Source organism: Zea mays, chromosome 3, assembly GCF_902167145.1.
Source record: "Zea mays cultivar B73 chromosome 3, Zm-B73-REFERENCE-NAM-5.0, whole genome shotgun sequence".
Lineage (NCBI taxonomy): Eukaryota > Viridiplantae > Streptophyta > Magnoliopsida > Poales > Poaceae > Zea > Zea mays.
The window spans coordinates 191,447,894-191,460,232 of NC_050098.1; positions in this window are offsets into that span (position 1 = coordinate 191,447,894).

A 12,339-nucleotide genomic window follows, 5' to 3' on the forward strand; every position below is an offset into this window, starting at 1 on the left:
CTCTGGTGTCTTGGGCTTCAAAGAAGCAAAATTTTGTCGCTCTTTCTACCGCCGAAGCCGAGTATATTGTCGTAGGCCATTGTTGCGCGCAATTGCTTTGGATGAGGCAAACCCTTAGGGACTATGGTTACAAATTAACCAAAGTTCCTCTTCTATGTGATAATGAGAGTGCAATCCGCATGGCGGATAATCCCGTTGAACATAGCCGCACTAAACACATAGCCATTCGGTATCATTTCTTAAGGGATCACCAACAAAAGGGGGATATCGAGATTGCATATATTATCACCAAAGAACAATTAGCTGATATCTTTACCAAGCCACTAGATGAACAATCATTTAACAAACTTAGGGATGAGCTAAATATTCTTGATTCTCGGAATTTCTTTTGATGTTTTGCACACATAGCTCATTAATATACCTTTGATCATATCTCTTTCATGTGCTATGACTAATGTGTGTTTAAGTGTATTTCAAACCAAGTCATAGATTGAAAGGGAATTGGAGTCTTCGGCGAAGACAAAGGCTTCCACTCCACTCCATCAAATTACTCACCCTTCGCCGTCGCTCCGAGCCGCTCTCCAACTTTGGTATAATCTTCATTCTTTTGTTATTTACCATTGGGAGAGAAAGTAAAAGGGCGTATATTTCACTCTAGTATCCGTTTTTGGCGATTCATGCCAAAGGGGGAGAAAGTATTAACCCAAAGCAAAAGGACCGCACCACCACCAATTTTCAAAAATTTGAGTTACGAAAAGATTTTTCAATTTGTGATTTTTCAATCGATATCTTATTTAGAATTTCAAATTGGTATAGCCCTTTCAAAACTAATATCTAAAACCCTCTTGAACACTAAGAGGAGGATTTGATTGAGGGGGAGTTTTGTTTAGTCAAAGGAAAAACATTTGAAACAGGGGAGAAAATTTCAAATCTTGAAAATGCTTATCAAAATCTTATTCATTTACCTTTGACTATTTGCAAAATGACTTTGAAAAGAATTTACAAAAGAATTTGCCAAAACAAAACATGTGGTGCAAGCGTGGTCCAAAATGTTAAAAATAAAGAAACAATCCATGCATATCTTATGAGAATTTAGTGGTTCAATTCTTAGTAACCTTTGCACCTACATTCTGCAAACTAGTTCAATTATGCACTTCTATATTTGCTTTGGTTTGTGTTGGCATCAATCACCAAAAAGGGGGAGATTGAAAGGGAATTTGGCTTACACCTTTTCCCAAATTGATTTTGGTGGTTGAAATGCCCAACACAAATAATTGGACTAACTAGTTTGCTCTAGTCTATAAGTTTTACAGGTGCCAAAGGTTCACAACAAGCCAATAAAAAGACCAAAGATGGGTTCAAATAAAGAGAGCTAAAGACATCCCAAAGGCACCCTGGTCTGGCGCACCGGACAGTCCGGTGTGCCACCGGACAGTGTCCGGTGCACCAGGGAACTTGACGCTGAACTCGCTACCTTCGGGAAAATGGGAGGCCGCTCCGCTATAATTCACCGGACTGTCCAGTGAAGCACCGGACAGTGTCCGGTGTCACACCGGACTGTCCGGTGTGCCAGCGGAGCAACGACTACTTCGCGCCAACGGTCGACTGCAACCGCATTAAATGCGCTACAGTGTGCGCCAGAGTCAGAGCACGCGCAGAAGGGGCACCGGACAGTCTACAGGACCTGTCCGGTGCACCACCGGACAGCCCAGAGGCCCCACTAGTCAGAGGTCCAACGGTCAGAACCCAACGGCCGGCTGACGTGGCTGGCGCACCGGACAGTGTCCGGTGGCGCACCGGACTGTCCGGTGCGCCATGCTACAGTCAGCCTCCCAACGGTCACTTTTGGTGGTTGGGGTTATAATTGCATCCAAGTTTTCCAACTTCCCACACCTTACAAGAGCTATAGCATTCAATACAAGACACACCAAAGAGATCAAATCCTCTCCCAAGTCCTTAGTTCATTCCAAATCAAATAGCGACTTGTGAGAGAGTGACTTGTGTTCATTTAAGCTCTTGCGCTTGGATTGCTTCTTTTTCTCATTCTTTCTTGTGATAAACTCAATTGTAACCAAGGCAAGAGACACCAATTATGTGGTGGTCCTTGTGGGGACTTTGTGTCCCATTTGATTGAGAAGAGAAGCTCACTCGGTCTAAGTGACCGTTTGAGAGAGGGAAATGGGTGAAAGAGACCCGGTCTTTGTGACCACCTCAACAGGGAGTAGGTTTGCAAGAACCGAACCTCGGTAAAACAAATCCTTGTGTCTCACTCTTTATTTGCTTGCGATTTGTTTTTCGCCCTCTCTCTCGGGCTCGTTTATATTTCTAATGCTAACCCGGCTTGTAGTTGTGCTTAAGTTTATAAATTTCAGATTCGCCCTATTCACCCCCCCTCTAGGTGACTTTCACACACCAACATCCTCTAAGCCCCCAACAACATACTCTAAACCAGGCGCTAAATTTACAGTGCGTCACAACAGATGCTAAATGTAGCACATTCCAGATGTCTGCTATATCGTACACGCCCAACACTTATGCACATGACAACCACTGTTGGTTGACATTACCCACGTTGCATGCATACATGTTGTGTTAAAAAATGGTGCCCTATGCTGGATTGTTGCATAATGCAGTTGCGAATAGCTTAGTCAAACTATTTTAGTATTGATAGAGACAAAAGGGTATTTGTTTGCGTATATGTTGGAACTTGCTCTCAAACGCAAGGAGGCCAACAAGGGTGAATAGTGGTGACGACAGGGTTACGTGCAAGGAGGCAATAGCTCTGTTCATCTGGCCTCCCACGGGCACTGTACAGGGGTATTTATAGGTACCTGAGCGCCCAGCGCCTTGTGCTAAGGACGCATGTGCCCTCAGCTACCTAGGTTATCCCCAGAATATTCCCATAAAGTGGGGTTACAGACTGTAATTACAGGGGTGCCTTTATAGATCAGGCCCGTAACCCGCGGCGGCCACGCAGGGCCCGTTACAATGGGCCGGAACGCACGTGGGCCTCTGAGTTGGACGAGGCCGCACTGTGGGATGACTTCGTCGCCGGTCTTCGTCTGGTGCCGATCAAGCGAAGGGTGTCCCCGCCTGCTCTGTCCCTGTCTGACCAGCGGTTATCAGCGAAGTCTTCGAGCGAGGGGTGGCGCCTTTGCCTTCGCCCCAACATTTGCCCTCCGAGGGACCAGTTCGACAAAGTCACCTGGTGCCGAAGACGTCGCTAGATGGCGGAGACGCTGCCCTCGCTCGAAGTGGTTCCGCGGGGGTTTTTGATGTGACCGTTGATGGACGGCGTACTGTTGGATTGCGGGTTTCCCGAAGCGCCGCGCCCTGTCGGATTGCGGGTTTCCCGAAGAGCCGTGCCCTGCCTATAAAAGGGGGCGGGGGTCGGCGCTTTTTGAACTTTGCCTTCCGCGCTCCGTGAAAACCCTAGCCGCCCGCCGTCTTGTTGCTCGTCTGCCCGTCGTCTCTTGTTCGTCGGAGATCTGGCTCGAGTGAAGCAGACCGCCCGCCGCCGCCGACGGTACGTAGCGATGTCGTCCTCTTCTTCTTCCGCTGCCGCTACGCCGCCGGCCGCCGCCTCGTCTGAGGAGACGCTGAGTAGTTTGATGGTGGAGGAGTTGCGCGCCGGCGACTCTGTTGATTTTGGCGTGTCGCGGATGACGTCAGCCCGCGTTCAAGATATGCAGCGGTTGGGTTACTTTGGCGGCGGAGTCGCTCGTGCTCCGGGGACGGAGGAAGTCCCCGAGCCGGAGGGTGAGTTGGTCGTTTTCGAGGCGTTCTTCGCAGCCGGTCTCCGCTTGCCTGCGCACCGGTTTGTTGGCGAAGTCCTGCGTAGGTTCAACGTTCAAATACATCAGCTGACACCGAATGCCGTGGTGGCGCTGTCGAAGTATGTCTGGGCGACGACTTTGTACGGCGAACAGCCATCGGTTGAAGTTTTTGCGAAGTATTATTGTTTGCACTGGCAGAAGAGGATGATTGGGGACGAAGTTGCTCAGTTTGGGTCATGCACATTCACGCCGAAGACCGGCAAGACCACAATGCAAGTAGTGGAGTTGGTTCCATGCGCCCGCAACAAGTGGGGCAACTGGAATGAATTTTGGTTTTACGTTGCTGAGGGTACCGTCGAAGGCCATGAGGGACTCCCCGTGTCCGAGATGTGCTCTCATTATTACTCAGCGTATCCGCCCTTTGAGGTGGCAGAGGAGGATGCGGACGAAGGGGCCCTTCGCTGCGCCGCCGGTCAGAGCAGTGGGCGTGATTTAGTTGAAGAGTTCGTGGCGTACGGGGTGTGGTCCTTGGCGCATGGCTGGGCGTTGGGAGAAGTGTGCCCTCGCCAGATGCCTTTTCACGGAGGAAGGGTGGTGCGAAGTCCGGCCTTCGCACTGAATCTGCGGAACCGCGACCCGGCCGCCTTTGTGCACGATGCGGAGGATGGGGCGGTGCAGCTCGTGGGACGTTACGTGCCGAGGACGGAAGGCCAGCGCAGCTTTGATATCCGCGGGTCAAATGACCGTTTGAACAGGGTTTTCGAATTAAATCAATTGCCGTACGACGGCTATCCTGGTCAAGACGAAGCGGACCGCCGTGGAAAGAAGCCGGTGGTGGAGACTGGAGACGACCCTGCGCCGGCGGCCGCCCCTTCCTCAAAAAAGAGAAAATTAGGTACTGCGATGGGAGGACTTGGGGTGTCTGATAGTTTTGCTAGAGAGTTGATGAGGACGTGCGCGGCCCCGGGGGAAAGGATGTCTTCGCCCGAGCTCCAGGAGTCTTCGGCTCGGATGCTGAGGGTTACCGGGGGTTGCTGGCCTAGGAATGTTCCTATCCCCTGCGCGGCTTACGAGGACTGTTTTACATCTCGCATGGTTCGTCAATGGAGAGTTTTTCCTTACAGGCGGAATATCGCTGCTGTTGTGTCGGCAGTGATGGACAAGGATCGCTAAGGGGCGGCGCAAAAACGCCAGGCGGCTGTCAGGCTGCATGAAGCTAGGCCGAAGAGGCAGCGGGGGGCTGCGAAGGCTGCGGCCTCCGGCGGAGGCAAGCCGCCGCTGGCGGCGAAGTCGGGCGCCTCTGCACCTAGCAAGGCGCCGGAGGCAACGGCGGGCGCCGGAGGCTCCAAATCGACGAAGGTGGTGCCACCGGCCAGCGGAGTGGCGGAGGCTTCGAAGGCGGCCCGAGCGTTGCCGTTGTCGGCCAAACGTGTTGCCGACTTCGGCACCGATATTACTGTGGACGACTATCTTGGTGGTAAGTCGTTGGCTTGTTTTTTTTAATTCGTTGATGCGTTGCAGGGTCGGACGAGGGCCAGCTTGCTATAGTTGCGCCTGGCGCAGCGATCGCGACGGCTGCCATAGTGCCGAAGGCGAGGGGCGAGGCTCTTGGCGCCGGAGGCGAGGTGTCGGCCCTCGCGGTTGTCAGGGACGAGGCGGGCGCAGCGACCCGCCGGCTGAAGGAGGTGACGGAGGCACTGAGTCAGGTCCGCTGAGCTATACTCTCTCCCCCCCTCTTTCTTTTGGGGCAACGACCTTACGTGTGCTCTGCAGGTGGCTGACTTCGCCAACCGTACTGCGTCGGGGGCCCTCACGGCAGCTGTGTCTGCCGAAGTCGAGAGACTTCGGATGCAACATGCTGACACTGTCCGTGAGAAATCAGCCTCCGACAGCAAGTGCCGTAAACTGGCGGACAAGGTGGCCGCACTGGAGAGGGAGAAGGCTGACCTCCGGCGCCAACTGGCGGCGGAGAGGAGGGAGGCCAACGAGGCCATCGCCAAGGAGCAGGCTGCGCAGGCGGAGGCCAAACTGGCGCGGGCGGAGGGCAATCTTGCCAAGGAGCTCGCCGAACATCTGCAGGAGCGGCTCACCGCCCTGGAGAGCCGCGCGAAGGGGGCCGAGGCCGCGATGCGTGCGGAGGCCGAACGGACGCGCACGCAGCTTATGGATACATATCGTGAGCTGGGTGCGCGGACCGGTGACTTCGAGGTGCCGGACCGAGAGCCCGGGCTTCGTTGTCTGCAATGGGTGCAGGAGAAGCTGCAGGAACTCCCCACTGTCGTGGGGGGGGGGTTTATGTCGTACGCCTCCCTGGTCACCTGCGAGGGGGCGATGAACGCACTCTCCCGCGAAGGGTGTCGGCACTTCGAGGTCTTCGACCAGGCAGATGAAGATTTTGAGCGAGATGTCTACAAGGTCGAAGACCCCGTCGTGAAGGAATCCGCCGGGGCCCTCTATGACCGGATGTGGGGTCCGCACGGTCGTGAGGTGGTCAGGGAGCGGGCCGAGACTGCGAGGGCTCAGGTAACGTTGTTGTTTGTTTGGCGTTTGCTGTATGTGGGCTGTGCGTGTGTTTGCTGAATTTTGTGTGTTTTGTCTTAGGCGGCGCGTGGCGAGCGGGTGGACGACTTCGGGGCATTGAACAGCGCGCTGCCTGACCCGGAGCCGACCCCTGCGGAGGCCGTGTCTGGGGTCGCCCTGGAGCCAACCCCGGAGACCGCAGCGATCGCGACAGCTGCCCCACATCTGCTGCGGCCGGCGAAGACCTGCCCCTAAAGGTGGCCGAAGGCGCCCGTGATGCCCCCGCAGCTGCTGTGCCGAGTGCTGAAGATCCCGCGGCGGTGGCGGCGGAAACAACGGCGGAAGCGGCGGCGGAGCCAACGGCGGAGGCTCCCGCAGCGTCAGGGCCTTCGCAGGTGGCGTAGTGGGTGTATATGGTTGGGGAATTTTGGATATTTTGCTGAATTTTGGTTGCTGCGCAGGTTCAAAATTTTGGGCCTGCGCACGCAACCGCTACTACTGAATTTTTGGCGGCTTCGACCGCGGAAGGTGGTAATGGATATGGTGAATCTGCATCTGAGTTTTTTGATTTTACTGACTCTGGGAGCTCGGTTGAGTGGACTGAGGAGTCGTCGGAGGAGGACTTGGATTATTTTGTGGCCTTGGACGTGGCTGCGGCGGAGGCTACGCCACACGCCGCGGACGCGCCAGACGTGCCAGGTCCTAGCACCGGGCGCCGATGACGAAGGGCGGTTGCAAAGCGTAGGGTTAGCACGGAGGAAGGGGCTCGGCTTCGTGTGAGTAGGGCTGGTCGGCAAGAACTGTTGTCTTTGTCGGCCGCCGCGAGTACAGGGGAAGGGGAACTGCGAAGTCTTTTTGCGGGTGAGGAGCTTAGGATAATGTTATTTAATTATAGGGAGATGGGAATTATTCCTAAGGTTGAGCCGATGTAGAGTGTGGCGCCCTCGCTTGTATATGTGTAAAGGCTTGTACGATGAAGTTGTGTGCCCTCGCTTGCCTGTGCCTGCGAGGGCGTTGTGTACTTTGTCTGGGATGTTTGGTTATGCTGTGCTGGTGTGATTATAGTCGGTCTTGGCGCGGACGGTTTGATGCTGTCGTTTCTGCTTTTGTTGTACTAGTCCGGCTGCGCCCTTAGGCGGTTTCTACGCGGATAGTCTTCGCGGTAAACTTCGGTTTTTTCGCACTTGTTGTGCTGGTCCGGCTGCACCCTTAGGCGACTTCTGCGCGGATAGTCTTCGCGGTAGACTTCGGTTTTTTCGCACTTGTTGTGCTAGTCCGGCTGTACCCTTAGGCGACTTCTGCGCGGATAGTCTTCGCGGTAGACTTCGGTTTTTTCGCACTTGTTGTGCTAGTCCGGCTGCACCCTTAGGCAACTTCTGCGTGGATAGTCTTCGCGGTAGACTTCGGTTTTTTCGTACTTGTTGTGCTAGTCCGGCTGCACCCTTAGGCGACTTCTGCGCGGATAGTCTTCGCGGTAGACTTCGGTTTTTTCGCACTTGTTGTGCTAGTCCGGCTGCACCCTTAGGCGACTTCGGCGCGGATTTGTCGCACGCGAGGGTGGCTAGCGCTTAGCCTCGCGGTGACCTCGAATTGGTCGAATGTCGAAGACCGTCGTCGCGGTCTTTTTTCGACGCAAGTTTTTGCGGGGGATTTTTCTCACATATATTACATGGCTCCGCCTCGTTAAAAACCTCACCCCCCGGGAGGAAAAGAGTGCGGGCCGGTACAAGATTGTTTTTGGCGAATTACAAGGGCGAAAACAGCCCTAATGAGTCAAACAAAAAATTTGCGAAGGTTGTCGATGTTCCAGGAGTGCTCCAGGTCCTCGCCGTTTGGCGTTGTGAGCCTGTAAGCGCTGGGGGAAGCTTTTGTCTTGACTATAAAGGGGCCCTCCCACTAGGGCTCCAGCTTGCCCCTGGACTCCGTCCGAGCTGTTCGGACGAGTACGAGGTCCCCTTCGCTGAACTCCCTCGGGATGACCGCGTGGTCGCGCCATGCTTTGGTCTGGGCTTGGTATTTGTTTAGGGCCTGTAGGGCGAAGACCCGGTCTCCGTCAATGAGATCCTTTGAAGTTGGCTCGTCCACGTCGAGGACGGCTGATGGAACTGTTCGCGGGGACCCATGCTTTATTTCTTGCAGGGTCATGGCCTCCGATCCGTATAGAAGGCGGAAAGGAGTGAACCCGGTCGCCCTGCACTCAGTTGTGTTTAGCGCCCAGACTGCCTCAGGTAACAAATCGGTCCATCTGCCTTTTTTCATCGAGGAGCATTTTCTTGACAGCTGTGAAGATTTTCCCATTGGCGCGCTCCACGACCCCGTTGGACTGCGGATGATAAACTGAAGCGAAGGCAAGCTTGGTGCCGATGGAGAAACAAAAATCTTTGAAATCTTGGCTGTCAAACTGCTTGCCGTTGTCAACTGTTAGTTCGGATGGTACTCCGAAGCGGCAAACAATGTTTTGCCAGAAGAATTTTTGGGCAGTCTTTGATGTTATTGTAGAAACAGCCCTCGCCTTGATCCATTTGGTGAAGTATTCGACGGCTACGAAGGCGAACTTAAGGTTCCCCTGAGCGGTGGGCAGGGGCCCGACAATGTCCAGGCCCCAGCGCTGGAGAGGCCATGTATGGGCAATCAGCTTTGTATACTGCGAGGGGTTGCCTGACCGAGGAGAAAACTTCTGGCAGGCTTCGCAGGACCTTGTGACCCGATTTGCGGCGCAGATCATTGCGGGCCAGTAAAACCCTTGGCGGATCACCTTGGCAGCTAGGGCCCTTGGCCCTGCGTGCGAGCCGCACGTGCCACTGTGGACTTCACGTAGGATCTGCATGCCTTCGGTTTCGGTGACGCACTTAAGCATTGGCTGACTGACCCCTTTCTTGTAAAGTTGGCCCTCAATCCGTGCGAAGTCCCGACTTCGATGTCTGAGGCGCTTGGCCTCGCTGACGTCGGTTGGATGATAGTACCCCTGTAGGAACAGGGTTATTGGTGCCCGCCAGTCCTCGGTCATGATTAGGTTGACTATGCGGTGGCCCTCGCTATCATTAGTTATCTGGAGCCCTTCGGGGCTCCGGACGGATGGCGTGCCGATGATGTGAAAGAATACGTCGGAGGGCAAGGACTCGCCCCTGGCGGCGGCCTTGGCCAATGCGTCGGCCTCCTCGTTCTTGGCCCTATCCACATGCTGCAAGGTGAACCCCTTGAACTGTCTCTCGAGACTTCGGATGGCCGCTAGGTATTGCATGAGCGCGGGGTCTTTTGCTGCGTAGTCTTTCTCGACCTGGCCGGCAACTACCTTGGAATCTGTTTTGATGATACATGTGGTGACTCCGAGGGCCCTTAGCTTGCGGAGGCCGAGGATAACCGCTTCATACTCTGCTATATTGTTTGTGCATCTGTCGGATTCCAGAGCGAAGCTGAGGCGTGCTGCATATCTGTGTTTGACTCCGGCTGGTGAGGTGACGACTGCAGCGACGCCTGCCCCCGCATGGCACCATGCGCCGTCGCAATGGATAGTCCAAACCTTCTCTGTGGACGGGTCTGGCTGTGTTATTGGCCCAGTCCAGTCGACGACGAAGTCTGCCAGGACTTGTGACTTGATGGTTGTCCTGGGCTCGAAGCTGATGTGGTAGCCGGATAGTTCGGCTGCCCACTTGGCAATCCTCACCGATGCCTCCGGGTTTCTGAATAGTTCGCCGAGTCCCCTGTCTGAGGTGACTCGGACCTTGAATGCTTCAAAGTAATGGCGCAGCTTGCGCGAGGACATAACGACTGCATAGGCGATCTTCTCCAGCTCTGTCATGTTGCACTTGGACGGTGTCAGTACCTCGGAGACATAGTAAACAGGACACTGTCTGACCGCACCCTCAACTGTCTGCTCCTGCACTAGTGCCGCGCTGACCGCGTGCGGCGAAGCCGTGACATAGAGCAGTAGGGGGAGCGAAGAGTCGGGGCTTGTGAGGATGGCCAGCTCCGACAGGTACTGTTTTAGTGAGGCGAAGGCCGCTGCTTGCTCCGGTCCCCAGGCGAAGTCTTTTGCGCCGCGGAGTGTTTTGAGGAAGGGGAGACTTCGCTCGGCGGACCTGGAGATGAATCTGTTGAGAGCGGCCAATCTGCCTGTCAGACGCTGGACGTCCCTGGCGGACTGCGGAGGCGACATGTTTACGATGGCCTGGATCTTGGTTGGGTTGGCCTCGATGCCGCGGTGTGACACCAGGTAGCCCAATATCTTGCCCTGACGAACACCGAAGACACACTTTTCCGGGTTTAGGCGGAGTCGTGCATCTCGCATGTTCGCGAATGTCTCGGCGAGGTCGGCGAGATGGTCCTCCTTATTCTTGCTGGCGACGACGATGTCGTCCACATATGTAAATATATTTCTGCCAACCTGCCCTTCGAGTACTGTTTTGGTGAGTCTGGAGAAGGTGGACCCGGCATTCTTGAGTCCCTCCGGCATTCTGATGAAGCAATAAGTGCCGAAGGGTGTTATAAAGCTGGTGCTAGCCTTGTCTTCCTCCTTCATGTATATCTGGTGATAGCCAGAGAAGCAGTCGAGGAGTGACATGACCTCGCATCCGGCCGCGCTATCGACTATTTTGTCGATCCGTGGCAACGGGAAATTGTCTTTTGGGCAGGCCTTATTGAGACTGGTGAAGTCTATGCACATTCGCCATTTCCCGCTTTTTTCTGCACCATTACAACATTAGAGAGCCACGTGGGGTAAGCCACTGGCTCGATGAACTTAGCCTCTAGGAGGCGGTGCACCTCCGCCTTGGCGGCCTCTGTCTTTTCGTCGGACATTTTGCGAAGCCTTTGCTTTTTTGGTCGCACCGAAGGGTCAATTCCCAAGCTGTGCTCAATTATGGATCGGCTGACTCCGACCAGGTCGAGGGCGGACCAGGCGAAGACATCTTTATTCTTGGCCAGGCAGCAGAGAAGCTTCTCTTCTTCATGTGAGGTAAGGTCTTCGCTGATAGTGACTGTCTGCTTGGGCGTGGCCTGATCGAGGGGGACAGTCTTGGTCCCGTCTTGGCTCTGCAACTGTGCCTTGTCGTGCTGCTTATCGGTTGGGCTGGCGGGCGCAGGGACCTCGCGCTGGGTCATGAGACAGTGCACGTTCCTCTGACCAGGCACGAAGTCCCGCTCTATGTTGCGCGCCGTCTGCTGGTTGCCGTAGATCGTAATAGCGCCTAGCGGACCTGGTATCTTCATACATAGGTACAGTCCGTGGATGGCAGCTTCGAACTTATTGATGGAGCCCCGGCCCATGATGGCGTTGTATGGATATACCATGTCGACAATATCGAAGGTTACTTGCTCACTTCGGGCATTGGGTGCTACACCGAAGGAGAGGGGCAACTCTATTTTGCCAACGGGAAAGGTGCTCTTGCCGCCGAAGCCATACAACGGGTTGTCCGAAGGCTTGAGCAGGTTGTGGCTTATACCTATGCGGTCGAAGGCGTGGAGGAAGATGATGTCCGCCTGACTGCCGTTGTCGACTAGGACTTTGTGTAAGTCCCAGCCTGCCACGCTGCAATTGATGACCATAGCGTCGATGTGGGGGGCGCTGCGCAGGTCGACGTCTCGTGCGTCGAAGGTTAGCGGTATGTGGGACCACTTTGTCTGCACGACTGGGCCAGTGACGGCGACATGGTTGATGATGCGGTAGTGGTCCCGCTTCTGCCGCTTGGTGTCGAAGTCAGTGCTGGACCCCCTGTTATCATGTGAATGACTCCGCGATATGGTTGATCGGCGAAGTCTTCCTGCTTTGGGGCATGGGGGATGTTTTGATTTTGCTGGTGTGGTGGTGGGGGTGGAGGGGGTACGATTTGTACTTCCTGATGGTGTTGGTAAGCGTGGTGCGGTGGATGCGGGGCGGGAGCGTGGATATATGGTGGAGGGGGTGGCTGGTAATTATGCGCGACAATTCTGGGATTGTCGGCTGGCTGCGCCCGCGCCATTCTGTCTCTGGTGGCCTTCGTTTCGGGGCAGTCTTTGGTTTGGTGGGCGCAGTCTTCGCCGTGGAAAAGGCAGTAGAATCGGCGTG